This window comes from Dasypus novemcinctus, chromosome 26 (genome assembly GCF_030445035.2).
Source record: "Dasypus novemcinctus isolate mDasNov1 chromosome 26, mDasNov1.1.hap2, whole genome shotgun sequence".
Taxonomy (NCBI): Eukaryota; Metazoa; Chordata; class Mammalia; order Cingulata; family Dasypodidae; genus Dasypus; species Dasypus novemcinctus.
This window is the reverse complement of record NC_080698.1, coordinates 61,405,516-61,432,616: the sequence shown is the minus strand read 5'-3', so window position 1 is coordinate 61,432,616 and position 27,101 is coordinate 61,405,516.

Here is a 27,101-nt window from a genome sequence, read left to right as displayed (position 1 = left end):
AACCTAGAACACTTCTGTTTATACAGATCCAGTAGGAATTTAGGAGACTACCCATGTATTTCACTTTTAGACACCCTGTGATCTATTAGACAATGCCATAACTCCATGCAACTCAGACTCTTTTGATTGCTGCTTTGAGTCTGCCTTTCATTGCCACAGCTATGGCCACCTTGTCTTTGGTGATTAACTGCTGTTAGTTGGCTTTTACTGTCCCAAGATTCTATTAACCCCATACTGTTTAAGGATTCTAGTTTCATTACAGCAGTTGGTACAGTAATAACAGGACTACAGAGAAGAACAACCACACAGCTCTTCAGGGAAGATGGAGATGGTGTTACAAATTTATCCTTCAAAGTCCTGGTTAAAGGTGTGTCCTCTGGACATTCCTGGGGTGAGTGGGCAGGTCTTCTTAATCCCTTAAAGCTATGAAAATAAATCCAGAATTTCTGCTTAGTGAGTCCACATCAATAAATTAAACCTGATCCAACTTTACATTCCTTCCACCAATATCCCATACCCTTAGTATCCATTCTGACCCATATTCTCCTGATTTTGTCTATATATGTTGGAAAACTCATGCAATTCTTTTTAAAGTATAGAATACTTCCTTCTATTAGAGTATAGAATAGCCACCTTTGGGGGCTTGTGCAGATTTTAGTCTAGTAATAATTCTCAAAGAGAAGAGGGGTGGTGGGAGTGGGTAAGGAGAAGGATTAGAAATACCTTACAAGCTACTGGCCTCAGGCATCTGGTGAACAGGATTAAACTCTTCAAGTAGGGGTTCGAAGGTAGATTCCTCAAGGCATCATGGAGGTTGGGCATTACATGCTGGAGTTTGGCTGATATCTGCCTCAGGGCTGGGAGGAGGTCCATATTCCCTGGGTCAGGCTGGAGGCTGAGCAGTGAAGGCTTTAGTTTGGCTGGTACCACCTCGAGGCTGGAAGGAGGTTTGGACTCCTTGGGGCAGGCTGGAGCCTGTGTGATGCAAGCTTGACATTGTGTGGTCTTCAAAGGGCAGAATATCACAGGTTTATCTGGCAAAGTCTCAGTAGAATTTAGAGCCCCAATGTCCCCACTGATATCATCATCAACCCATATGTCTCCTTCCCAATCCTCAGGGTTCCACTCCTTTCCAATCAATGCCTTCACTTTAACAGCAGACACACTGAGAGGTTGAAATTCTAGTTTCCTTTGTAACTCTACTACTCATACAATGAGAGTCTGATTCTGGTTTTCAGAGATCTCAAGTCTGTGGCTGCATGAAATGATTTTCTTTCAGAGCACACATAGAAACTTTCACATTATTCATGCATTGTTTAAGTTGCAAATTTGAATCCTTTAGCTCACCCTTCTCTTTTGTAACTGTATCCAGAGTATCTAGGAAGAGCCAGTGAACATCATTTTATCTTTTGAGTCCAGAAAGCTCTGTTAAGATGTTGAAAAGACTCTCACCCAGATCCTTGCCTCTTCTAAGATTGGAAGTAGGGGGTTCCAGTGGTGATATTTTGCATATCTTCATGGACTGTCAGTGGCTTCTTGACTAATAGAAAGGGAAGAATCATTAGTACTCTTTAGTCCAATTAGAGTAGAGAGTCTATTGCAAAACTTTCCCAAAACACTTGAGAAATCCCATGTTTAAGATTCTTTTCCTCAAGAACCATTCCCAATACCAAGCTGTATTAGTCAGGGTTCTCTAGGGAAACAGAATTGACAGGAGATATCTGTAAATCATATGAGATTTTATAAAATTCTCTCATGCAGCTATGGGGATACACAAGTTCCAATTCTGCAGTGTAAGCTGAAAAGCAGCGGCTCTGATGAAGGCCCTTGATAAATTCCCAGGAGGTGATGTCTGTTTGAAGTAGAGATCAGAATTTGACCTCAGAATGATGAAATCACTTCTCCCTTTAAGGCCTTCAACTGATTGGATGAGACTTCACTCATTGCTGACTACAGTCTCCTTAGGTGATTGTAGATGTAATCAGTCATCTCTGCAATGAACTCACTAATGACTTCAGTCCATAAATGTCCTTATATTACAATTAGACCAGTGCTTCCCTGACCAAACAACTGGGCACAATCCTGGCCAAGTTAACACATTAGCCTAACCATCACACATAATGAGTAGTTTCATGAAGTACTCACATGTAGATCCTTTTAGGGACTCTGGGGCAACCATGGCACTATTTAGCACTTCCTAGATTCCATTCCCAGAATTTAATTTGTAACACTGCTGACACAATTCCTCTGTTTAAAGTTGAGAAGCATTTTGCTAACTGTTAGCTAACTCATTTGGAGAGGGACATTATTCATGGGAAAAAATCTTTTTGTCTCCACAATTTCTTGAGCAGATAATGTGGCATTTTTCTTATACTCTCACCCAGTTTTGTGAGTGTGAGCCTTCATCAGTATCACAGCAATTTTTCCTTTTTTTGCCTTTCTGTTAGGTGATGACACTGCATCTATTAGTTCAGATACTTATTTATCATTTTGTTTGGTTCCTAATGACTTCAGGAAGCATCATTTGTTTTCATAAAATTCCAAAATTATGAACTACTCCAAATGTATATCTATGGTCAGTACAAATATTAACAAATATTCCTTTAGTTAAATGACTACCTCTAATTAAAAGTTTTAGCTCAGCTTGCTAGGACAAGGTGAGGCCAGGGGCTTGTTAACCATTAATTGCTTCTACTGTAGTAGTTAGTTCATAATCTGCCTCATGTTTATATGTTTTAAGGTAATGCATGTCTACAAATAAGATCAAAGCAAGGGCTTTTATTTTGTAAATCTGGCCCTGAATATGATAACAATAAAACAAGAACTACAAAATCTAGAGTCCAACCTTCTTCAGAGAGGGGTAAGAGGGTGCTGACTTTAATGTATTACAATGGAGGATTTGGATATTTTAAGGAGAGAGCAATATGATTTCATAAAAGGTCAGCCTGTGAGCTTTCTTGAAAGTGGCAAACAGTATACTCTGTTAGCCACAAAGTGTCTCCTTGAACAAATCAGCTGACGCTTTCACTAATTTTGCAGTAGCAGCTACTGCTTATATATAGCTGGGAGTGCTCTAGCCACTGCATCCAATTGCAGACTGGAATTTGCTACTGGTTTCACTTGACACCCATTTCTCCAGTAAGGACTCTTAAAACTTTTATTTTGATTTTCACAAATATACAATGATAAGTTTAATTATAATTGGGTATAGGTAAAGTTGAATATGTTGGAGATAGTATAAAGTCCATTTAAAAATACATGAAGGGCCCTGTTGGCAAAGTATTTGACCTCATCTTGATTTAAAAACCACCCTTACCTCTCAGTTAACATTCCTTTTTTCCCCTGAATGCAAATCTCTCATCTGTACCTAACTGTAAGCTCTTTCAAGGAAGTGCCAGAGTCATATACTATAACTGAGCAAGAAACTTGATTGTTTTTGTGTCATGTAGCCTATTATAAAGAATAACTGAAATTATAACAAACAACACTATACTGTTGCATAATACCTTTCGGATTGATACAAAAACATTTCATGAATGCTAAAGTCATTAGCAACTCTCTAGGAACTTCATATACTTTCTGAAACATTTATGTTAATAACTATTTTACCCACTCAAATTTCACCAACAGAACATTAGAAAATTCCTTTTAATTTGACAGCACATTCCATTCAAGTCTCCCAACATATCAAATAAACCTAGTTTTAACATTTCTCTTTTTATAAGGGGAAAGAAGAAATCTTTGTGATTTTTCTAGGATACCTGCCAAAATATGAGATCAAGGAGACATACACGAGCAATCCAAAATGTCACAATTGTCAGGTGGTTTGTTATACATGCCAATATGCTCAAGGGTCACTGTGAACAATACTTAGCTCCTTATGTAACCAAAGTGACAATAAAAGATTAAAACAGCATTATAGAGGTAGTATGATTATTTACAAACAGTTATTTTAAAGGGAGATGACTTGATTCTATTAAAAAACTTTGAACATAATAAGGATGACAAGAGTGACAGTGAAAATTGTTGTGTTAAGACACAGAATAAATGCCTTCTATGCCAATTACTCAGAAGATAAATAAAACTTCTAATAACCTCTTACGAGGAGCAGACATTAATCCCAGAAAATATTGTGATTTTAATGGAGAGAAAACCAAATTTCAAATTTGCATAAATATAATGTTTTGAGCAATCTTATAGAAAACCCTACTATATCTCATCCAGCTTTGACCATGGGAAATGAAATTAGTTTTCTGCAAAACATTTACATCTTTCTTATTTGCTCAGGTTTTTTCCTACATTTTAACCTTTTTGATGTTGCAATAACCAGTGATTTTGCTTTAGGACAATACTATTCTCTTATTTTCCCTCAACAAAACCATACCCTGCATACTATGCAAACTTGATTTAACCTAAGCCTATGAATATAAGATATCAAAAGAACTTGAGCTCTATATTTAAGCTCACAATTTATACAAAACTCAGTTACAGTTGAAATCAATTTTGTCAGAAATTACTCAATTTCATTAAATTAAAACAGTTATTTTCTACAGTAAATATATAGCATCATACTCTAAGGAATCTTTCTAAAAGGCTATTTTAGAATCATTATAGATTTTTGAGCTTCTGAATACCCAATCAAGGAATACACTTCTTTACTTTGGTGGAGACCAGGAACTTCTTTTTTATGTGCACACCTCAAATGGTCGTCCTTGGTTAATTCAAATATTCCCCAAGCACCAACTGAAAATTCAAATCATCCTTGGTAAAATTCACCCATTTATTCAGAAACAAATATGAACTGGGCCCATTGTGAGAAAACATGCATTAGAGCATTTTTCAGGAGAGAAGATAAAAGATTTTGACTATGAAGTCCCCATGTCCAACCAAAGGCTCCAAAAATGAAAATTATACATAGGCTCCTAAAACTGAAAAGCAGCTGTCTTAAGGTGTGCCAAAATCTCTGTACTATGCTCTTCCCACCCCAACAGACATAACCAGGACTCAAAGAGTAGACCCTGGAACAAACAAAAAACCAATCCAACAATAAACCTTGCAGAGTTCTTCTGGGGAAGTTGTGGACATGCTCCACATCCATCTCCAGCCCTTGCCTATTACCTTCTTACCACTCTTGATTGTGCTATGCAGATATTTTGCTATGTTTCTGTTTTGTAGTCCAGGGGAGACATTAAGTTTCAACTGTGAAAAATAAAGCTGCCCATAAGCTACCCATAAATTTAATGGCCTGGCTGTACGTTGAACCCCAAACTGTGAACAAACCACTCCAGCTGCTTGTCAGGCTGGGAACTCTGCATAAAAGTTACCTGAGACATGCTTTCTTGCACAGTGGCAGGGTCCCTTACCATGGGGTGTATATAAAACCCAACACATGAACTGCACAAGGTCCCTCATTTCTGATACTCATTTCTGACATGAAGCAGCATGTATGGTGTCATCATCTACCAAACATCAACCATGAAGTTGGTCTCCCCAGGCCACAATTGGATCTATTCCTTGGCATTTTTGGATCCTTTGGGCTGTGTATGTAATAAAATGGTCATTTGCTGGGAATCTCTGTTGTGACTGAGCCTGTGTTCCTATGACACACCTTGTAGCAACTCATTTCACTAACTCAAAATGCAGAAAGAACAGAGCATTAATCTATATATGGGAGAAACTTATCCCAAGCTCTCTACTGGAGGAGAGAGAGTAGTGGACAAATGGGTCCTGCAGGTACCACACCTGGTCACTCATGAGCCCATGAAACCACCCTGGGTCTGCTCAGGATCCTGCAAGCAAGAAAGAAATAACTGATATTATCAAAGCTACATTTTTAATTAAAGAGAAACACCACCAGCAGGGGAATCTCAAACTGGGGAAATCAGAAGTGAAAGCCTCAAAATGGTGAGTTGGTAACAGTCATAAAGGCAATTAGGGCATTTCAAAGTGGGAAGTTACAAAGATTAGATAATAATTACTTCAGTACACAGGAGGACTATACAAGTCAAGAAACTGATATATACATTGGTTACTATAGCACACTTTTCCATGTTTATCAGGTTATCCTTACCAGACAGAAACCATCATCTAATTCAATGTAGTTCAAATTGCAGTTTATCACAAATTCTCCACTTTCTAGTCTCTACTCATCCTTGGCTAATTTTTGGCTTACAAAAAGACCCTGCAAAATTTTTGTAAAGGATTTCTGCTATTGGCAACTCCCTCCCAATTCTGTTAGATGTTTTATTTATGCAAAATAACAAAACAGTAAAAACAAAAATAATAAAATTCTAAATCATAGATAATGTAAATAAACCATTTATAGTGTTTATATAATTAGGTATAAAGAAATGGATAAATAGATATTATTACAATTAAGAAATGCATGTGATTTTGATCAATCAATAAAAATATACATTCAAATATATATCCTATTATTTTGTGTTTATTTACTTGGTACATGGTTTTGTTATATCTATAATGTTATGTAGTTTATAAAACAATTAAGGCATGTGAAATCTGGAAAAAAGAGTTAGAAGAAATGCACATCAATATATAAGAAAGCTAATGTTTTGGAATATTTTAAATTTTATCAAAATTTTAAAATAACATTATTTTCTCATCTTTTCCTATATACTATCTCATGTATTCATTATCTTAATATGTTATCCAGTACTATTTAACACTCTCAAATGACAATTTTGGCAAATAATTATATTTATTTAGAAGAAATGTTCTTTAAAATCTTTCATTAAGTGCAATATTATATGCTGTATTTCTTTTGAACTTAATGTGTTTCTATCATTTAAAATACTATTTAATATGAAATTATAAATAATTTTCCCTTTAGGTAATAAAAAGAAATTACTTAAATTTGTTACATTTATTTGAAAAATAAATGCTTGCATCTACTCAGAAATTCACTAGGAACTGTATTATTAAAATATGACACTTCATTTCATAAAGAGTCTCACAGTACAGATTAGTTCATTGTGTAGCAAATATTTATATATCTGTCATTTTAGGTAATATTATACAATGAGCTTTTTGCTATAATTTTTATCAATTTATCTTTCTCTCTATCCATTCAATCCACTTTGTTTCCTTGTGTTTTTTAAAAAATAATTTTCTTTTCAAATTAAGTTGCAAACACCATTATTCTTCATTCATACACATGCAGTTAATTATTTGAGTATGGGTCTATTTTTAGGAAAAATTTGCAGCTAAGCACATTTACCATAAATTCTTATGTTTCACGGATATTAGTCAAAATTATTATTTTATCAAAATGCTTATCAAACAGAGCTTATTACCATCATACCAGTGATTTCGCTCTCCTTCTTAGTTAGTCCTAAAATCATTCTCCATAAAGGCAGCAACTAGGCAGTAATTTATTTGTTTTTCTCATTGGCAAATGTTTTATGTTATAAAATTTTACATAAACTGCTTCATGCAATAGTCACTCTTTTGTATATGACTTCTTTAAAAAAAACTCAAAATAATGTTTTTGAAATACATTATATTGTTGAGTATATTAGGAGTCTATCAATTTTTAAATTTTATACTATTTATTTTATAAACACAGTACATATTATTTATGAGTTTTTCTTTGATGGCCACCTGCACCATCTCCACTTCTTAATTAATTTGAACACAGCTGCTGTGAACATTCATGTCCAAATTTCTTTTGGATCTAGTCATTCAGCTCTTGGGAGTACATAATGAAAGAATGACTTGCTGGTTAATATCAATTTTATAAGAAACTACTCAAAGTTTTCTGAATTATCATAGCACCTTGAATAGCACCAATATGTTGGAGAGGTTAGTTTAGTCATATCAAAACAATCATTTAGTGTTTCTGGAATTGTTTATTGTAGAAATTCTGCAATTGTTTAGTAGCAGATCACTGTGGTCTTCATTAGTGATGTCCTTGAGACAATACACATAAAAGCCATTAAACAAGTATCCATGCTTTTAAAAAGACCTAATTTTCAACCACCACACCAGGGAGCCAAGAGTGCCTCCAACTGAAAGCAGGCGGAGTGCATCCAGCATCCATGTGGAATCTAAGGCCCCAAAATAATAACAAGGCCTAGAGCAACTTTGTGCCTGGGAATTTCCTTCTGTCAGCCTTCATGTTACTCAAATGTGGCCAGTCTCGAAGCCAAACTCAGCATGTAAATGCAATGCCTTCCCCCCAGCGTGGGACATGACACCCGGGGATGAGCCTCCCTGGCAACGAGGGACCACTATCAACTACCAACTGATGATGCAACTGGAAAATGACCTTATACGGAAGGTTCAATGCGGATCAGCAGAATATCCATGTCTACATAAAATACCATGACTTTAAAATGCTGTTTGACCTAAAGTAAGGGGGAAATGGAAAGGAGAAATGAGTTTATATGGCTACGAGTTTCTAAAAAAGAGTCTGGAGGCTGGCAGAAGGTTTGCCCTCATGCACAACTGAGCAGAGTCAGAGAGACAGATAAAGCAGATACAACCCCCAGATATTGGTTCCTTTGAGGGCTAAAGAGACCCATGGGAGTTATGGTCATGGCTGATGGGGTTAACTACCAGGGCAGATGGCCCCTCTTTGGAAATGGTGTTTATGTGTGATGAATCTGGACTCAGATGGGATCTCCCTTCATAAGACTTTCATGCTAATGTGCTGGAGGTGCAGTTAATGTTGGGGTTTAAGATATATTTAGGGGATTTGAATCTCTGGACTGACAATGTGATAGCCAGATCCTGAGCCTCAACAGACTCCAGCACCTACAATCTGATTTATTGGACTTACCACACTCAGCTAAGATGGAGGTGAAGAAGGACAACCACCACACCATGGAGCCTAGAGTGATTACAACTGAAAATGAGAGGATTGCATCCAGCATCCAGGTGGAATCTGAGCCTCCTCTTGACATAAAGGTGCAATGGACACAACCAATCCAGTGTCCACATAGAAGAGGTGGCATTGGATTGGGAAAAGTGGACATAATGGACAAAGGGTATGGGGAAAGGCAGGAAGAGATGAGAGGTGGAGGCATCTTCGGGACATGGAGCTGCCCTGGATGGTGCTTCAGAGGTAATCACCGGACATTGTAAATCCTCACAGGGCCTACATGATGGAATAGAGGAGAGTATGGGCCATGATGTGAACCAATGTATATGAGGTGCAGAGGTGCCCAAAGATGTACTTACCAAATCCAATGGATGTGTCATGATGATGGGAACGAGTGTTGTTGGGGGGGGGGAGAGGGGGGGTGGGGGGGTGGGGTTGAATGGGACCTCACATATATATTTTTAATGTAATATTATTACAAAATCAATAAAAAATAAAAAAATTAAAAAAAAAAAAAAAAAAAAAGAAGTAGAGTGGACACAACTATTCCAGGGTCCACAGAATGGAGGAATAGAGTATGGGTTAGAATGGACTTACTGATATTCTATTCATGAACTATTGTGATTAGTAATCAAAGAAAATGTGGCATTGGTGTGGAGAAAGTGGCCATGGTGGCTGCTGAGGGTAGGGAATGGGAGGAAGAGATGAGATGTGGGGGCGTTTTCAGGACTTGGAGTTGTCCTAGGTGGTGCTGCAGAGACAGTTACTGGACATTGTATGTCCCCCCATACCCCAGTGGGTGGACTGTGGGAGAGAGTGGGCTATGAAGGGGACCATTGACCATGAAGTGCAGCGGTGCTCAGAGATGTATTCCCCAAATGCAATGAATGTCTCATGATGATGGAGGAGATTGTTGTTATGAGGGGAGGAGTGAGGTGCAGGGGGTGGGGGGTATACAGGGACCTCATTTTTTAAAATGTAATATTAAAAAAATAAATATAAAAAAAGGAATTACAGAAAAAAAAGAAGAAGAAAGAGCTAAACTCAAAGATCTAACTGAACAACTGGAGAAACCTAGAAAAAGAACAACAAGCCATTCCCAAAGCAAGCAGAAGGAAAGAAGTAACAAATATTAGAGCAGAAGTAACATTACAAAAAACAAATAAAGACAAAAATAAAAAATAAGAATAAAAAAATAAAATAAAATAAGAAGACCTAATTTTACATAGAAAGTTCTCTAAATACTATGGAAATAAATTAGATGTCAACAACAACAAAATATTTGAAGATTTAACAACATATATTTACAAAATATGTGGGACAAAAATAAATCAGAAAATTATAAAAATATATACAGAAATATATTTATAAATTCATATTTATATTTCCATATGTTATATATATAAATAAACACAAAGCAGTACATAGAGAGATGTTTACCTCTCTTAGTGCTTATTCTGGAAAAGGAGAAATGTCTGTAGATAATGACTTATATTTCCCTCTCATCAATCCAGGAAAATAAGATCAAAGTGAACCCCCAATAAGAACATAAAGAAGAATATTTTTAAAAAGAAATGGGTACAAATGAATGATATACAAAATAGAGAAACAAAAGGAAAAATTGACATAAGCAAATGGTTTTCCTTGAAGTAATCAACCAAATTGATCAAACTCTGCCTTGATTAATATGAGTAAATGAAAATGGAAACAAATTACCAATATCACTAATGAAATATGGGTTCTATCTAAAAGATAGACTACAACAAAACATACTTCAGTTTTTGGCAGACATTCTCTAGAAAATGGATTTAAAAGAAATAACTAGTAAAGGAGAGGACTGTGAGAAGATGGCCAAGTAGGGAGCTACAGGACTCAGTCCTTCCACCAGAACTAATAAGCAGAAAGTGTCTGAAACAAATATTCTGAAGCTCCGCAGGTCAGAAGAACACTGTACAGCATCCAGGGAAGAGCAGGCTGCTGATAAATTATAATAAAGGACAACAATGTCTCTCTCCATGCAGTAGCTAAGGGCACTCCTTCCCCACTCTTGCAACAGGCCACTTTGTGGTCCATCCATGGCAGGCTGGCTGGTGACAGAAAGGGACATAAGAGTCCTCTTCCCCAAGAACAGTGGTGAACATGGCCAAGCACTGTGCAAGGCTTCTGAACAGCTACATCAGATCACTGGGGGCCTGACTGTGAGGGTTGCCATTGCTTGAACCCAACCCTGACAAAGGACACAGTGGAGAGACTTAAAGATGCAATGGTCCCTCAGGGCTGCTGGGGACAATTGAAAGGCTGCATTTGCTGGTCAGGACAAGAAAGATCAACTTTGGGGAGCTGTGGAAGTAGCTCTTGGAGTCCTTCCTGATCACTGCCCAGGGTATTTTAGAGTCCTTCCTGGGTCCTGGCATGAAACCATCAGGGAAAGATTGATTTCAGAAAGTCCTCTCCATTGTGCCCCTCTTCCCTGAATTTGCCCTCCAGGCAAAAGCAGCTTGAGGCAAAGAAAGGAAAATAGGTAAATATAGAGGCTGATCATCTGAGGGAAAGGCTTATGGCCTCAAATATGCAGGAAAGGGGGGTCTGTCTCCTGGGAAACAGAGGGGAACAACTAAAGTCCTGAAATCAGGAAAACTCCACACAAACTAACTGGCAAAAGCCCGGGATAACACTCAGGCCTGGAAACAGGGAAAACCCTGCACACCTCATTTGCCTTGAGCAGACACTCCTTATGGCAGTGGTGAAGTTCAAGAAAATCTCTGACTTATCACCAGTTGGTAACAAAATCAAGAAACAGACATCTCAGGGAATAAATCCCAGAGTTAAGATAAAATATTAAAATGTATAGCATGCAACAAAAAAAAGTACAAGACAAAAAAAAAAAGCAGCAAAGAAAAACAACTAGACATGATGGTCTATTCAAATGAAGGGAACAAATATCCAGAAAATTACAATGTTGAAGAACAGAATATAGACAAAAGGAACAAACCACATTAAAAAAAAAAAAAAACTCAAAGTGAAGGAAAATCCAAAGAAAAAAATAAAGGATACCAGGTAAACAATGAATTAGCCATATGAGCCTCTTAATAAAGACATAGAAATATTTAAAAGGAACCATACAGTACTATTGGAGTTTAAGACCAAATGAGCAGAAATGAAAAATTCCCAGGATGATTTCAAGAGCAGACTGGAACTGGCAGGAGAAATGAACTAGAAGACAAGACACTTGAAATGAGCCAGGCTAAGGAGCAGAAAGATAAAAGAATTATTAAAAGTGAAACTAGCCCTAGACATCTCTGGGACACCATCAAGTTTACCTAAAAGGAGAAGAAAGAGAAAAGGAGTGAAGTTGGGGGAAGTTGGGGTTGATGGATTCCTCCAGGTTCTTGGCTATATTACACAAAAGAATTTAAGAAGGTGCTCGTTTTATTAGTCAGTAGTTTATTGAGAAAAGGTAGAAGAGAACAAGTTTACACACCTGAACCAGCAGATGCAGGCTCCTCTAGGCAGGGAGAGCATTTTGGGCTTGTGGGCTATCTTTATTAAGTTATTACTTACTCCTCCCTTTCCTAATGTTGGGGAAGGGCCCTAGCTATTTGCTCTTCAGATTCCCCCACCACCAGTTCACCAAGGGCCAATGGAAGGTCCCTTGAGGGTATCCATGGCTTTCCATTGACCCCAGTGAGATCTCATTCCAATCTTGTTCCAAATGGGGTTCTCGTGGGGTCTTTCCAGCAGCCTTCTTGGTGGTGGTCTTTCCCTCAGGGGATGGCTAGGCAGGATTCCATGGTGACATGTTTTGTGGCCATGTTTTTCTGCCAGGTCTTAGACTCATCTTGCCTTTTCCTAAACTAACCTGCCTCAAGAGAAGAAGGAATATTAAAAAAAAAAAATAACAACAGAGAACTTCACAAACTTAGAAAAATATGTGAATATTTACATCCAAGAAACACAGAGGGCAATAGATTAAACATAAAGAAAAATATACACAGTCATATATTAAGCACACTATTCAATGCAAAGGATGAGGATAGAGTTCTGAAAGCTGAAAGAGAAAAACAATATTCTGTGTAAAAGGGAGTGCAATTGGATTGAATGTTGATTTCACATAAGAAACCATGGAGACAAGAAGGCAATGCAATGAAACAACTAAAATGCTGAAAGAAACAACTGCCAACAAGAATTTTATATCCATTAAATATATACCCCAGACACTTAAATCTTCTGGCTGTTCATATGCTGCTTGAGCCATGAATCTCAGGAGAGTTACATCATCTACTTTGGACTTGCCAAGGATGAATAACAGAAGGATGATGATGAACAACATCTATCTCCCAAAGTAGAAAGTGTCTGCAATGGCAAGCAAGACAGTTCCATCCATATGCCCCATGGGATCTAAGACCACTTTCATTTCAAAATGGAGTAGACATCACCACCCCAAAATCCTCAAGATTGAGGAATGAACCAACATAAGGGGGGAATTCAACTATGGACTAAAATAGACTTATTAACCTAGCAGTGGAAGAACTTGTAAAATTGATATAAAGGCTGTGGCAACCAGCATTTCTGAGGGGAGAGAAAAGGAATAATTGGTGCAACATGGGACATTTTGGGGACTTTGATATTGTTCTGCATGACACAGCAATGATGGATAAATGTTATTATGCATTCTGTCAAAATTCATAAAATTTTACAGTGCAAAGTGTAAACCATAATGTAAACCTTAGTTCATGGTTAGTAGCAGTGATTCAAAATGTGTTCATCAGTTGTAACAAATGTATCACAGTAATGAAAGATGTTGTTAATGAAGACAAGTGGAGGAGGCTGGGGCAGGGTACATGGGAATCCCCCTATTTTTTTTTGTTATATTTTTTATTTATTTTCAAAAGATACTTAGATTATAAAAAATGTTACATAAAAAATATAAGGGATTCCCATATATCCCACTCCCCACCCCTCCCACTTTTCCTCACATTAACAACTTCTTTCATTACTGAGGTACATTCATTACAATTGATGAACACATTTTGGAGTATTGCCACTAAGCATGAATTATAATTTAGGCTGTAGTTTACATTCTCTCCCACTCAATTCTGTAGGTTATGACAGGATATGTAATCACCTGTATCTGTCATTATAATGTCATTCAGGACAATTCCAAGTTCTGAAAATGCCCCCATATTATACCTCTTTTTCCTCCTCCCTGACTTCAGCAACTCCAGTGGCTACTGTCTCAGTATCAATGATATAATTTCTTCCATTGCTAGAATCAAAAGAAGTCTATAGTAGAATACCAATAAGTCCACTCTAGTACATATTTTATCCCCCAATCCTGAGGATTCTGAGATGGTGATGACTACTCCACCTCTAATTGAGAGGGGGCTTTGATCCCATAGGGGTGATGGATGTGACTCTCTTGCTTGCAGTTGTAGACTCAGCTCCTTGGTGTGGTAGTTGTCCACCCTCACTTCCTTGTTAGTTGTCCTGGGTGGGTCCAACAAACTGGAGAGAAGGTGTTGCAAGTCTGCTGCAGCTCAGGGCCCAGCTGGTACATGGACAGCCCAGAGATTCAAGTCTCTTGGATGTACACCTACTGACTCCAGCACCAACTATAGGTTCAAATAAAAGGGACAGAAGAGACATATGTAGAGAAGTTACATCTGAGTCCAGCTCTGTCACACTCGGAAGCACAAATTCCAGAGTACGGCCCACTGGCAAGGCACCAAACTCTGGAGCTATCTGCCATGACCATAGGACCTAGGTGTCTCCAGAGCCCTCAGGAGTCCAGTAATTGGGATAATATCTACTTTGGCTATCTATGAGTCATGCATAAATGTTACCTCTGAGATGATGTAACATTTATGTAATCTAAAGCTTCTTTCAAATTAATTTTTTTAAATGAGGAGACATCAAGACATTCCTAGATAAACAATAGCTGAGGGAGTGCATCTCCATTAGACCCATCCTAAAATTCAAAGGGAGTTCTTCAGAGTGACAAGAAAAGATAATTGACAGTGATTTGAATTGGCATAAAGATTTACCATTTGGATAATTATGAATGCCTATAGTAATATTGTAATGTATCATTTGGTATGAAACACCACATCTTCCTACAGGTTCTAAAATGCAAATGCTTAAAAAGGAATGATAAATTTATGGCTTTGGACATACAATGTACCAAGATATTAGTGGAAACAAGTTGAAAAACAGTGGAGGGACATAGGGTTATTGAAAGAGTGTATGTTCATGCTATATAAGCTAAGTTGGTATCAAAATAAATATGAGGGAAGTGGATTTGGCTCAACAGAAAGAGCATCCACCTACCACATAGGAAGCCCAGGGTTCAAACCCAGGGCCTCCTGATCCATGCGATGAGCTGGGCCATGTGTAGTTCTGATGAGTGTAAGGAGTGCCCTGCCATGCAGGGGTGTCCCCCACATAGGGATCCCCATGTGCAAGGAGTGGATCCCATAAGGAGAGCCATCCAGCATGAAAAAAGTGCAGCCTGCCCAGGAGTGGTGCCACACACATGGAGAGCTGATGCAGCAAGATGACGCAACAAAAAGAGACATGGATTCCTGGTGCCACTGACAAGAATATAAGCAGAAGAACACACAGCAAATGGACACAGAAAGCAGAAAACTGGGGGGAATGGGGGTGGGGAAGGGGAGAGAAATAAAAAAATAGTATAAATAAATAAATAAATAAATATGAGTGTTACATATTTAGGATGCTAAATTTTAACCCTGTGGTAATTACAAGGAAAATAGGTGAAAAATGTATCCACATAGAAAAAAAGGAGGCATTCAATATGTCACACAATGAAAATTAAATAAATATAATAATAGACATTAGCAGAAGAATTGAAGGGCAAAAAAGACATGACATAAATGTTAAATAGCAAAAAGGCAGAAGGAATTTCTGCATTATCGGTAGTAACCTTAAATATAAATAGATTAAATTTTCCAGTTAAAAGGCGAAGATTGGAAGAACAGATAAAAAAACATGACCCTATATGTTGTTTGCAAGAGGCTCATCCTAGATTGAAAGATATAATTAGGTAGAAAGCAAAAGGATAGAAAATATATAAAATCCATGTAGTAACAAAAAGAGAACTGGGGGTAAGAATATCAGTAACAGTTAAAATAAGTTAAAAAAAAAGTACAAGGTCAAAGTCAAATATTATGTACAGATAAAGGGGAAATTCAACAAGAGGATATAACAGCTATAAATATATAGTAACCCAACAGCAGAGCCCCAAGTGATACAAAGGAAGAAGTTGATGGCTCTATACTAAGAGCAGGAAAAAGTACACCATTTTCAATAATTGATAAAACATATAGCTAGAAGGTCAATAAGGAAATAGACTTCTTGAATAATACTCTAAGCCAAATAGATGCAATAAACCAAATAGCAATGAAGGTGGTAATTAATAACAGCAGGAGAATTGGAAAATTCATAATTCTATGGAAATTAAACAACACAGTCTCAAAGAACCAATGGGTTAAATTCGATTTTAGAAAGAAAATAAAGAAATATCTTGAGGCAAATGAAAATAACCAAAAGTTATGGGATGTAATGTCGGTAGTGCAGGGAGGGGAATTTAAAGCTTTAAAAATTCACATTAAAAAAGAAAATAACACTTCAAATGAGAGGCCTTATCTCAAATCTGGAAGCACTAGAAATAGGGGAGTTAACTAGAGCCAAAGTGAGTAGAAGGAAGAAAATAACAAAGATTAAAGTAGAGATAAATGAAATAGAGAACAAAAAATATTATAGAATCAACAAAAATTGGTTGATTGAAAAGATGAATAAATCTGACAGCTAGACTGACAAAGAAAAAAAGAATGGTTCCAACTAATGAAAATGATAAATGAAAAAGGAGCTGTAGCAGTTTGATATGATTATGAATTCCAAAAATAGATATTGGATTATGTTTGTAATCTGGTCTGTACCTGGGCATGATTGAGTTATGATTAGGGTTTTAATTGGGCCACATAATTAATTGGGCCACCCTTGGTGGGTGGGGATTCACAGATAAAAGCCATAGCAAAGGACAGAGTTGAGGGGTTTTGATGTTGGAGTTTTGATGTTGGAGTTTGATGCTAAAGCCTTAAGCTGGAGCCCTGGGAAGTAAGTTCACAGAGAAAGAGAAGCCAGCCCCAAGAAGAGAGGAATCCTGAGCCCAGGAAGAAGAAGCAAGCCCTGGGAAGGAAAGAACTTGAGCAGAGAGAGAAGCTAAACCCTGGAAAGGAAAAACCCAGGAAACCTGAACCCTCACAGCTGCTGGCAGCCATCTTGTTCCAACACGTGAAAATAGACTTTGGTGAGGGAAGTAACTTATTCTTAATGGCATGGTAACTGTAAGCTCCTACCCCAAATAAATACCCTTTATAAAAACCTTATCAGTTTCTGGTATTTTGCATCAGCACCCCTTTGGCTGACTAATACAGGAGGCATTGCTAATGACCAAGCTAAAATAAAAAGGATACTATGAACAACATGATGTTAATAATTAGGTAACATAGATGAAATAGAAAAATTCTTAGAAAGACACCTACTAATTACATTGACTCAAGAAGAAATAGAAGATCACAGCAAGCAAATTACTAGTAAGAGACGGACTCAGTCATCAAAAACCTCCCAAGGAAAAGATGGTTTCACAGGCCAAGTTTATTAATCACTCCAAGAAGAATTAACTCCAATTCTTCTCAAACTCTTCTAAAAATTGAAAAGGAGGGAACCCCACCTAATTCATTCTATTATAATATCACACTCATACCAAAATCGGGTGAAGATAAAAGAAAATAAAACTGCAGAGCAATATCTTTCATGAATAAGGATACAAATATCCCTTTAAAATCCTAGCAAAATGAATCTAACAGCATATAAAATAGTTATATACAATGATCAATTGCAATTGATCCCTGCTATGCAAAGTTGGTTCAACATAAGAATATCAATTAATGTAATAAACCCATTAATGCAGCGATCGGGAAAGAAACATGATCTTAAGTGGCAAACAAATTTGACAAAATCCAGCATCCTTCCTGATTAAAAAAAACTTAGAAAAATAGGAAGGTAAGGAAACTTCATCAACACAATAAATGGCAGATATGAATGCCCACAGCTAACATCTTATTTAATGGTGATAGACTTCTAAGATTAGCAAAAAGACAAGGATGCCTACTGTCACCACTGTAATTCAACATGGCTCTGGGAATCTTTTCCAGAGTGATTGCGTTTCATAAACAAATAAAAGACATCTAAATTGGAAATGATGAAGTAATAGTTTCCCTAATTGCAAATCACATGGTCTTATATACCGAAAATCCTGAACAAATATGCAAGAAAGCTATTAGAGCTAATGAATGAACTCAACAAAGTGGTGGTATACAAGTTAATACCCTAAAAGCACAGTTTTTCTATACACAAGCAATGAACAATCAGAAGAAACAATCAAGAAAAAATCCGTTCAAAATAGCAACTAAATAATCAAATATCAATGAATAAATCTTAACCAATGAAGTAAAGAACTTGTACATGGGAAACTACCAAACATAGCTAAAAGAAATCAAATAAAATGTACATAAATGGAAGGACATTCTGTGTTCGTGGAATAAAATACTATTCTTAAAGCTGTCAATACTACCCAAAGTGATTTGTAGATTCAGCACAATCCCAGTAAAAATTCCAACAGCCTTCTTTTCAGAAATGGAAAAGCCAGTAATCAAATTTATATGGAAGTGTAAGAGGCCTCAAATAGCAAAGTCACCCTCGAGAAGAGGAATGAAGTTGGAGATTTCCCACTCCCTAATCATAAACGTTATTATACAAAGAAGCTGGCAGCTTTGTTCAATCTCCACCCTTGGCAGAAATGGAAGCAAACATGATTAACAAGCACACCAGACTTCTGGGATAGTAGGGATCAGGTTCAGTGATCGTGTTGGAAAGCCAGCAGCAGCCAAGGCTTGGGACCCCACACCCAGCAGGAGTGGAACTTAGATGTACTTTGATAACTTTTTGGGGACAGAACAGGTAGATTCACTCTGTCCACCTTAAAAGGCTGGCTGCACATCTGGTTCCAAGACACCCCAGAAAGGAGAGGAAGCAGGGGCCCATCTGGGGGCAGTGAGGGAAGATTCACCCTCCCCACCTTAAATAGGTGCTGCACTCCCATCCTCAGTGTGCCCCAGGAAGGAAAGGAAGAGCTGCATAGTTTGAACATTCTCAAATCAGCATAAGCATATTTAACCTGCCCACCTGGGGGAGGGGCAGCACAGGTTGTGGCATTTGATTAGATAACTGCAACCAGTGGCTGAGAGCTGTGCAATAGTTTCATCTCAGCAAGGTGGACAGGTGCAGACTCAACCACACCCCCATCAGGGGCTATGTCAGCTAAGAATTAAAGGCACAACAGCATCTTAGGGCAGCAGGGACCAATTGGATGAATGGTGCTGGGCACATTAGGGAAGTGTAGAGCTGGGGAAACCTCAAGGAGAAATTTGGGGCCTTTAGGTTTTGGTCACCAGAGCATGCTGGAATCAATCTACCCCACATTTATGGGTCTCTGAGCCTGATTTGGCTGGGAAATCTGATATGGAAAAGTTGTCACCAAGAGGACTTTCCTACCAAAATTAGTATTCCAGGTAACAGCAGCTAGAGAAAACAAAAGGATAATTAAAAATTAGTAGAGGAAAAACAAAAACAAATATTGCATTTTAACATTCTTGGAGACAGAACAGGGGAAAGGAAACTTGCTCCTGCAGATGAAATTTGAGTTCATATAGTATAATCTCAAAAACTGCATCATATTTGAAAATAAAAATCAGATGAATGAGAGCTAAAAAATATGGTTTATTCACCACGAGCTATTACAAAATTTCAATATAAGTTCAACCAAGTGTCAAAGTCAAATAATAAGAAAGTGGTAGGCTAAAAACAAAACAAAACAAAACAAAACAAAACAAAAAAAACACAGAATAAGCACATCAAAAAGATTAGATGTTGAGATACCAATATAAATATAAGACATATTAAGAAACAGGAAAATATGGCCCAGTCAAATGACCAAATTAAATCTCTAGAAAAAACACAGGATCTGAGACAACTAATTACAGGTATCCAAACAAAGCTTCTCAAGAAATTCAATGGGAAGGCTAAAGACATTAAGGATATTAAAAAGAAGCTGGGTTAACACAAAGAAGAATTTGAAACCTTTTAAAAAAAAGTAGCAGATCTTATGGGAATGAAAGGCACTGTGGATGAGAGTAAAATATATTAGAGTCATATAACAGCAGATTTCAAATAGCTAAGGAAAGAATAAGTGAATTAGAATATGGAGTATCTGAACTTGAAAAGACAGGAGAAGAGAGAGAAAATAATGGGAAAAAATTGAACAGTCTCTAAAGGAATTGAATGACTGTGTAATACACAAATATATGTGTCATGAGTGTCCTGGAAGGATAAGAGAACAGAAAAGGGACAGAAAGACTATTTGAGGAAATAATGACAGAAAATTGTCCAACCCATATGAAAGACAAAATTACCAATATCCAAGAAGGACAACATACTCCAACAGAATAATTCAGAACAGACCTACTCTAAGACACATACTATTCAAAATATCAAATGCCAGTGATCAGGAGAGAATTATGAAAGGAAAAAGAGAAAATCAATGTGTTACATACAAGAGACACTCAATAAGACTAAGTGCCAATTTCTCATCAGAAACCATGGAGGCAATAAGGCATTGGTATGATATACATAAATTACTGCAAGTGAAAAAGTGCCAAGTAAGAATTCTATACCCAGCAAAACTGTCCTTCAAAGATGAAGGTAAGGTTAAAGTCTTCGCAGATAAACAGAAACTGAAAAAGTCTGGCTCCAAGAGACAAAACTTCCAAGAAATACAGAAATGAGTGCCACACCCATCCAGAAAGGAAAAGACAGGAGAGAGAGTTAGAAAATATTATTAGTAAGGGTACCAAAAAGGTTAAACAGACAATGGAAAGCCAAAGGATAAAATGGATGAAGTAAGTAATGCCTTTACAGTAATAACACTGAATGTTAATGGACTGAACCACCAGTCAAAAGACACAAACTGGCCAAATGTATAAAAACGATATCAGCCATCTATGTCCTCTCTACATGAGACTAACCTTAGATGCATGGAGGACACACATATGAAGAAAGTAAAAGTTTGGAAAAAAACAGTCCACACATCAGTTAGTGGAAAAGAACTGGAGTAGCCAGACAAATAAAGGGCAAAATATAATCTAAATGCATAACTGCTAAAAGAGATGAAAAAGGATTTTAGATATTAATAGTATGGGCAATTCATTGAGAAGAAATAACAATAACAAACATTAATGCAACTAACCAGTGTGCCCAAAAATATTGAGGCAAACACTGGCAATACTGAAGGGAGAAATAGATGTCTCTACAAAAGTAGTTGGAGATTCCAGTGCATGACTCTCATCATTGGATTGAACATCCAGACACAGGATCAACAGGACAAAAGAGAGCTTGAATAATATGATAAATGAACTATACTTAATGGACATATATAGAATATTGTACTCCAAAACAGCAGGATATGTATTATTTTCAAGTGTTCATGTCTCCTTCTCCATGATAGACCATATTTTGGGTCACAGAACAAGTCTCAATAAATTTTAAAAAGATTGAAATTATAGAAAGCACTTTCTTTGACCATATTAGAATGAATGTAGAATGCAATAATATGTAGATAAAGGGAAAACTCACAATATGGCTGTTAAACAACACATGTTTAAACAAATCAGTGAGTGAAGCAGAAATTACAAGAGAAATCAGTAAATAACTCCAGGTGAATGAAAAGGAGAAAACAATATCTCAGACCATATGGCATACTTTGTAGGCAGTGCTGAGGACAATATTTATTGTTCTTAAGGCCACATTTAAAAAGAAAAAGAGTTCAAGTAACAGACTAACAATACCTGGAGGAAACAGAAGAAAAACAGAAAACTAATCCAAAAGCAAGTAGAAAGAAAGAAAGAACAAAGAGTAGAAGAGAAATAAATTAAAAATTTGAGAACAAAAACAAAAAAGAGATAATAAACAAGAGCAAAGGTATTTCTTTGAAAAGATTAGCAAAACTGATAAACCCTTAGATTGACTGGCAAAGAAAAAAAGAGAGAGAAGGTGCACAAAAATAAAATCAGAAATGAGAGGAAGATCATTACTACTGATCCCACAGGAATAAGAGATATCATAAAATAATATAAACAACCATACCAAATTAGATAACATAGATGACATGCACAAATTCCTTAGAAAAACATGAACAAATTACATAGACCCTAAAGAAATAGAGACCTCACCAAACCAATCACAAGTAATGAGAGTCATTAAAAACCTCTCCAAAATGAAAAGTTCAGTACCTGCTGGCTTCAAAGGGGAATTCTACTAATCACTCAAAGAAGATTTAATACCAGTCTTGCTCAAACATTTCCAAAATCTTAAACATGTGCTAACAAACACATTCTATGTAGCCAATATCACTCTAATACCAAATCCAGATAATGAATATAGATGAAACAATCCTCAAAAAAACACTTGCTAACTGAATACAACATCATGTTAAAAGAATTTTACATCATTATCTAAAGGGTTTATCCCAGACAAGCAAGGACAGATTAATATAAAATCAATATAGTATACCATGTTAATATATTGAAGAGGAAAAAAAATCACATGATCATTTCAATTGATGCAAAATGGTATTTGATAACATCCAGTATCCTTTCTTGATAAAAAAAATGTTCTGAAAGATAGGAATAGTGGGGAACTTTCCCAACATGATGAAGTGCATATGTGAAAAACCCACAGCCAATATACTCAATGGTGAAAGACTGAAAGCTTTTCCACTATCAGAAATAAGACAAAAATGCTTACTCTCTCCACTGTCATTCATTATTGTGCTTTAAGTTCTTAGAGAAATTTGGCAAGAAAAAGAAATACAAAGCATCCAAGGGAAGCGGATTTGGCTCAACAAATAGAGCATCCACCTACCACGTGGGAGGTCAAGGGCCAAAACCCAGGGCCTCCTGATCCATGTCATGAGCTGGCCCTCGTGCAGTGCTGATGGGCACAAGGAGTGCCATGCCACACAGGGTGTCCCCCGCATAGGGGAGCCCCAGGTGCAAGGAGTGTGCCCCATAAGGAGAGCTGTCCAGCACGAAAAAATTGCAGCCTGCCCAGGAGTGGCACCACACACATGGAGAGCTGACACAGCAAGATGACACAACAAAAAGAGACACAGTTTTTCTGGTGCTGCTGACAACAATATAAGTGGACACAGAAGAACACACAGCAAATGGACACAGAGAGCAGACAACTGGGGGGGGGAGAATGGGGAAGAGGAGAGAAATAAAAAAAATAAAAAATTTAAAAATTCGAAAAAAAGCATCCAAATGTGGAGTCAAGTAAAATTTCTGCTTTTCATTGATGACATGATGCTATAACTAGAAAATCCCCGAAATTTCACAACAGTGTTACTAGAGCTAATAAATGAGTAATGCCATGTGACGGAATAGAAGATTAATACACAAAAATTAATCAAAAGTGTTTGTTTACACTAATTATGAGCAATCTGAGGAGTAAATCAAGAAAAAATTCTATTTATAAGAGTGACTGAAAAATAAAATATATAGGAATAAACTTAACCAAGGACTTAAAGGACTTCTATTCAGAAAACTGCAAAACTTTGCTGAAAGAACAAAGAAGATCTGCGGTCACCCCTCAGGCTGAAGTGTGGTTTGCTGGCCTAGCGGGGGAGCGGCCGCGGTAGGCCTAATTCCGCTGCCCCCATAATAGGGTGGCTGGTCGGACTCACTGCCACCCCTGAAGGGAGCTTGGCATGGGCGCAGAGTGCCCTCGGGTCTCCCCTTCTCGGCAGCCATGCTTCCGCGGCCGCCCCTCCTCCCAGATAGCGCCACACGATGCCTTATGAGGCAACACCCTTCTTCTTCTTTCTCCCTGCGCAGGCGCAGGGCGGAAAATTCCAGTCTGCCTTCCCCCCCTCCCTGACGACAGCAACAGCCAGGCGTGGGCAGGAAACTCAAGTCTGCCCTCTACCCCAGCAACAGCAGCCACCAATCACTAAACCCTGCCACTTCCCCCAGCAACAGCAACAGCCAATCCCTAACCACCACCCCTCCCCCTTCCAGTACCTCCCACTGACCTTTCTCCGGCAACCAATCAGAACAGGGTGTGGCTTCGACCAATCAGCCTTCCCCAGCCCCTATAAAACTGTTGCCTCTCCCTCAATAAATTTGGACTTGTGTGTTTACCTCCTCTCCATGGTAGTTCTTCTGCCATGCACCCTCCAGTCCTGAGAGCCCCCGACAAGGGCCTGGCCTCCCTTGTCCCCAGTTCGTCGCCTGCTTCTCCGGGCGACCCCCTCATCGCCAGCTTCGCCGGGCGACCCCGTCAGCTGAACCGCGCAACCCCTGTGATACCGACCCCTCATCCCAAGTGGGACCGACCCCTCGTCCCAAGCTGGACCGACCCCTCGTCCGCAGCCAGACCCCACCTCTACCAACCGAGCAAGCTGCCGCAGCTGGCGCCCAACGTGGGGCAGGGCAACCCCACCACAGCCTCACTCCATAACCTGGCGGCCCCCCCCACTTTCTTCTCACCGTGGGGCTTCTCTCATGCAACATTGCTGCTACCTGAGCCTTGGCTACCTCATATGATCCACGGCGGTCTGGGAGAATCGCTGGATGGCTTTCTCCTTCCGTGTCGGGGGCTTATACCGACCCGCTATGATTAAGAGGAGCCTTGGATTTCTCAGGAGCGCATGCTTGCACGTCTGAAGTAACCCTCCCACAGCCCTACGCCCTCCTCTCTTTTCACCCCTATCTTTTTGCTCTGCATTGCTGCTCCTGAACCTTGGTGACCTCATACGATCCACGGCGGTCTGGGAGAATCGCTGGATGGCTTTCTCCTTCCATGTCAGGGGCTTATACCAACCCGCTATGATTAAGAGGCACCAATAAAACTCTCAGGAGCGCGTGCCTGAGCACCTCCACCCCTGCCTTCACCTCTGTCTCCTCCCCTCCGTGCTTGCTCCCCTTTGCCTTGCTCTACTGCTCATCATTCCGCCTACCCCTCGTCGGGGCCTTCTTTTGGCCCGCGACCACCGTCAGAGTCCCATCGGCTCTGACCCCTCGTCTCACCGCGCACCTCGGCTCCCATCGCCGCACTCTCAAGGTAAGGGCCCCTTCTCTTATCGGCTCCAAAAGGCCATTAGCAATGGGTAACATCCTTTCTGCTAAGCAAGCCCTGCAAGTTCGGGCCCTCGCCGGTCTCCTAGACACTCACCGGTGTAAGATCTCTTTGAAACAGCTCCAAGTATATTGGGACCTTCTTCTCCCCTTTAATCCGTGGCTTACCATGTGTCAGCTCTGGGACCAGGATACCTATACTCGCCTTATAGATAGGGTCACTTCTGCTGTGGAGCAGGAAGGTAAAAGATTCCCTCCTGGCTTATTACTGGTGCTTTTTACCATCCGCTCCTGCCTTCAAGGCGCCCCTACCATCAACTCCCCCCAGCCGCGCCACCGCCGCCGCTGTGATTGTCAGGACGGCGACTTTAACCGGGATCCTGATCGGGATCCTGATGCCGGCTCCGACTCCGACTCTGAGTTGCTTGTCGAGCGCCTTAATAACACGCTCGAAAATTGTCCCCCTAAACAGTGTAATCTTGCAGTGCTGAGCGCCGGTGAAGATGGCGAACTTCCGCCTTCTTCCTTGCTCGAAAAGGGGAGCACTCTCAAGATGGCGGACTTCTGCCTTCTTCCTCGCTCGAAAAGGGGAGGTCCCTTACCCCTCCCTCTCCCCGACGACTTCCTGCCTGGGTGGGCCAGAAGCTCCCTCCCCGCCATTCTACCCCTCCGTGCAGGGCGGCCTGCGGCCATCTTGTGGCACCGTTTGGGCACCGGAAGCTTCCGCCCCGCCATTTTCTCAAAGCGGTCCATGGCCATCTTGTAGCCCACAGCCTTTTTGTGGCCTGCCGCCATTTTGTAGTACTGCTGGGGACGGCCCGCAGTCATTTTGTAACACCACATGGGCAATGGCTCCTCTCGCGCTCTCCGTGCCAGTGGCTCCCCCCGGCTCCGCCTCCCCCAGGCAGCCCCCTCCATCCGATCCGTGGCAAGCTGCTGCACATGCGACCCCCTCTAGCTTATTTTTGGACCCGTATTCCTCCCCCGCCGGGGCACCTCCGCCTACCTCCCTGCCGCCTCCTACCACCTGCTTTATCAGGCTAATGCAATTTTTAGCACATACATACAGGTCAGCTATCAGTGACTCACCACTGCCGAGGACACCCCCCCCACTTCATCTTCTCGGCCTCCTCCTACCCGACCTCTTCCTGCTCACTCTTCCCACAGGTGCCCCAAGTCTTCTGTAACCATGGCCCCCCATGCCGCCATCACTCTCAAGCAGCTCCAGTGTCCCGGCCCGCGGGGCAGCAACAGAGACCCAAAGCCTGCCGAGAAAGAATGGTGGGACAAGAGACACAAAGAATGACAGCAAGACAGGGTTCTGATCAAACTGCAACTTTATTAAAGGGGGCAAAGTATATATACCCTTGGGTGGGGGAGGAGCGGGGAGTGAGGTAGTAGAGGCTAAGGATTGGTTGTTGCTGTCGCCGGGGTGGGAGGCAGACCTTAGTTTCGAGCCTTGCACCTGTGCACTATCTTATCAGCCTGGGCAGTGGTGGGAAATGGAGAACAAAGGAGCAGGGAGGGAGAAGAACAAGGAAGTGGGCTCTGCTCTGGTGGCCATGTTGCCGGCATTGCTGAACTCAGTGTATACTCGTATTGACCGCTCCCAACACCCCAGCCCCACTAAATGCCCGCAACCCGCTTTCCCCGGCCCGCGGCCTGCTTTCTAGCATCCAATAACGTCTCTGCTTTTGCCTCCCCATACTTCTGCGGAGCTTCCTCCTGTCTCGACCTCACTCCTCTTCTCAGCCATCCAAAGCGTCCTTCCTCATCCCTCGCCCCCCTCCTTTTTTTGCTTGAACCCCCATTGTGTTGCAGATTGAGCTGCCCCATGTCGGCCCGCCCCGTTAACATCGGCCTCTCTCACGCCCGTGGAGACTTTGGCCTTCTTGTTGTCCTTGCCTACATCTCCACCACTCCCGACGCTGCCACCACCACCGCTGCTGGTGCCCTGACGTGACTTGTCCTCACAGCCGCGATCC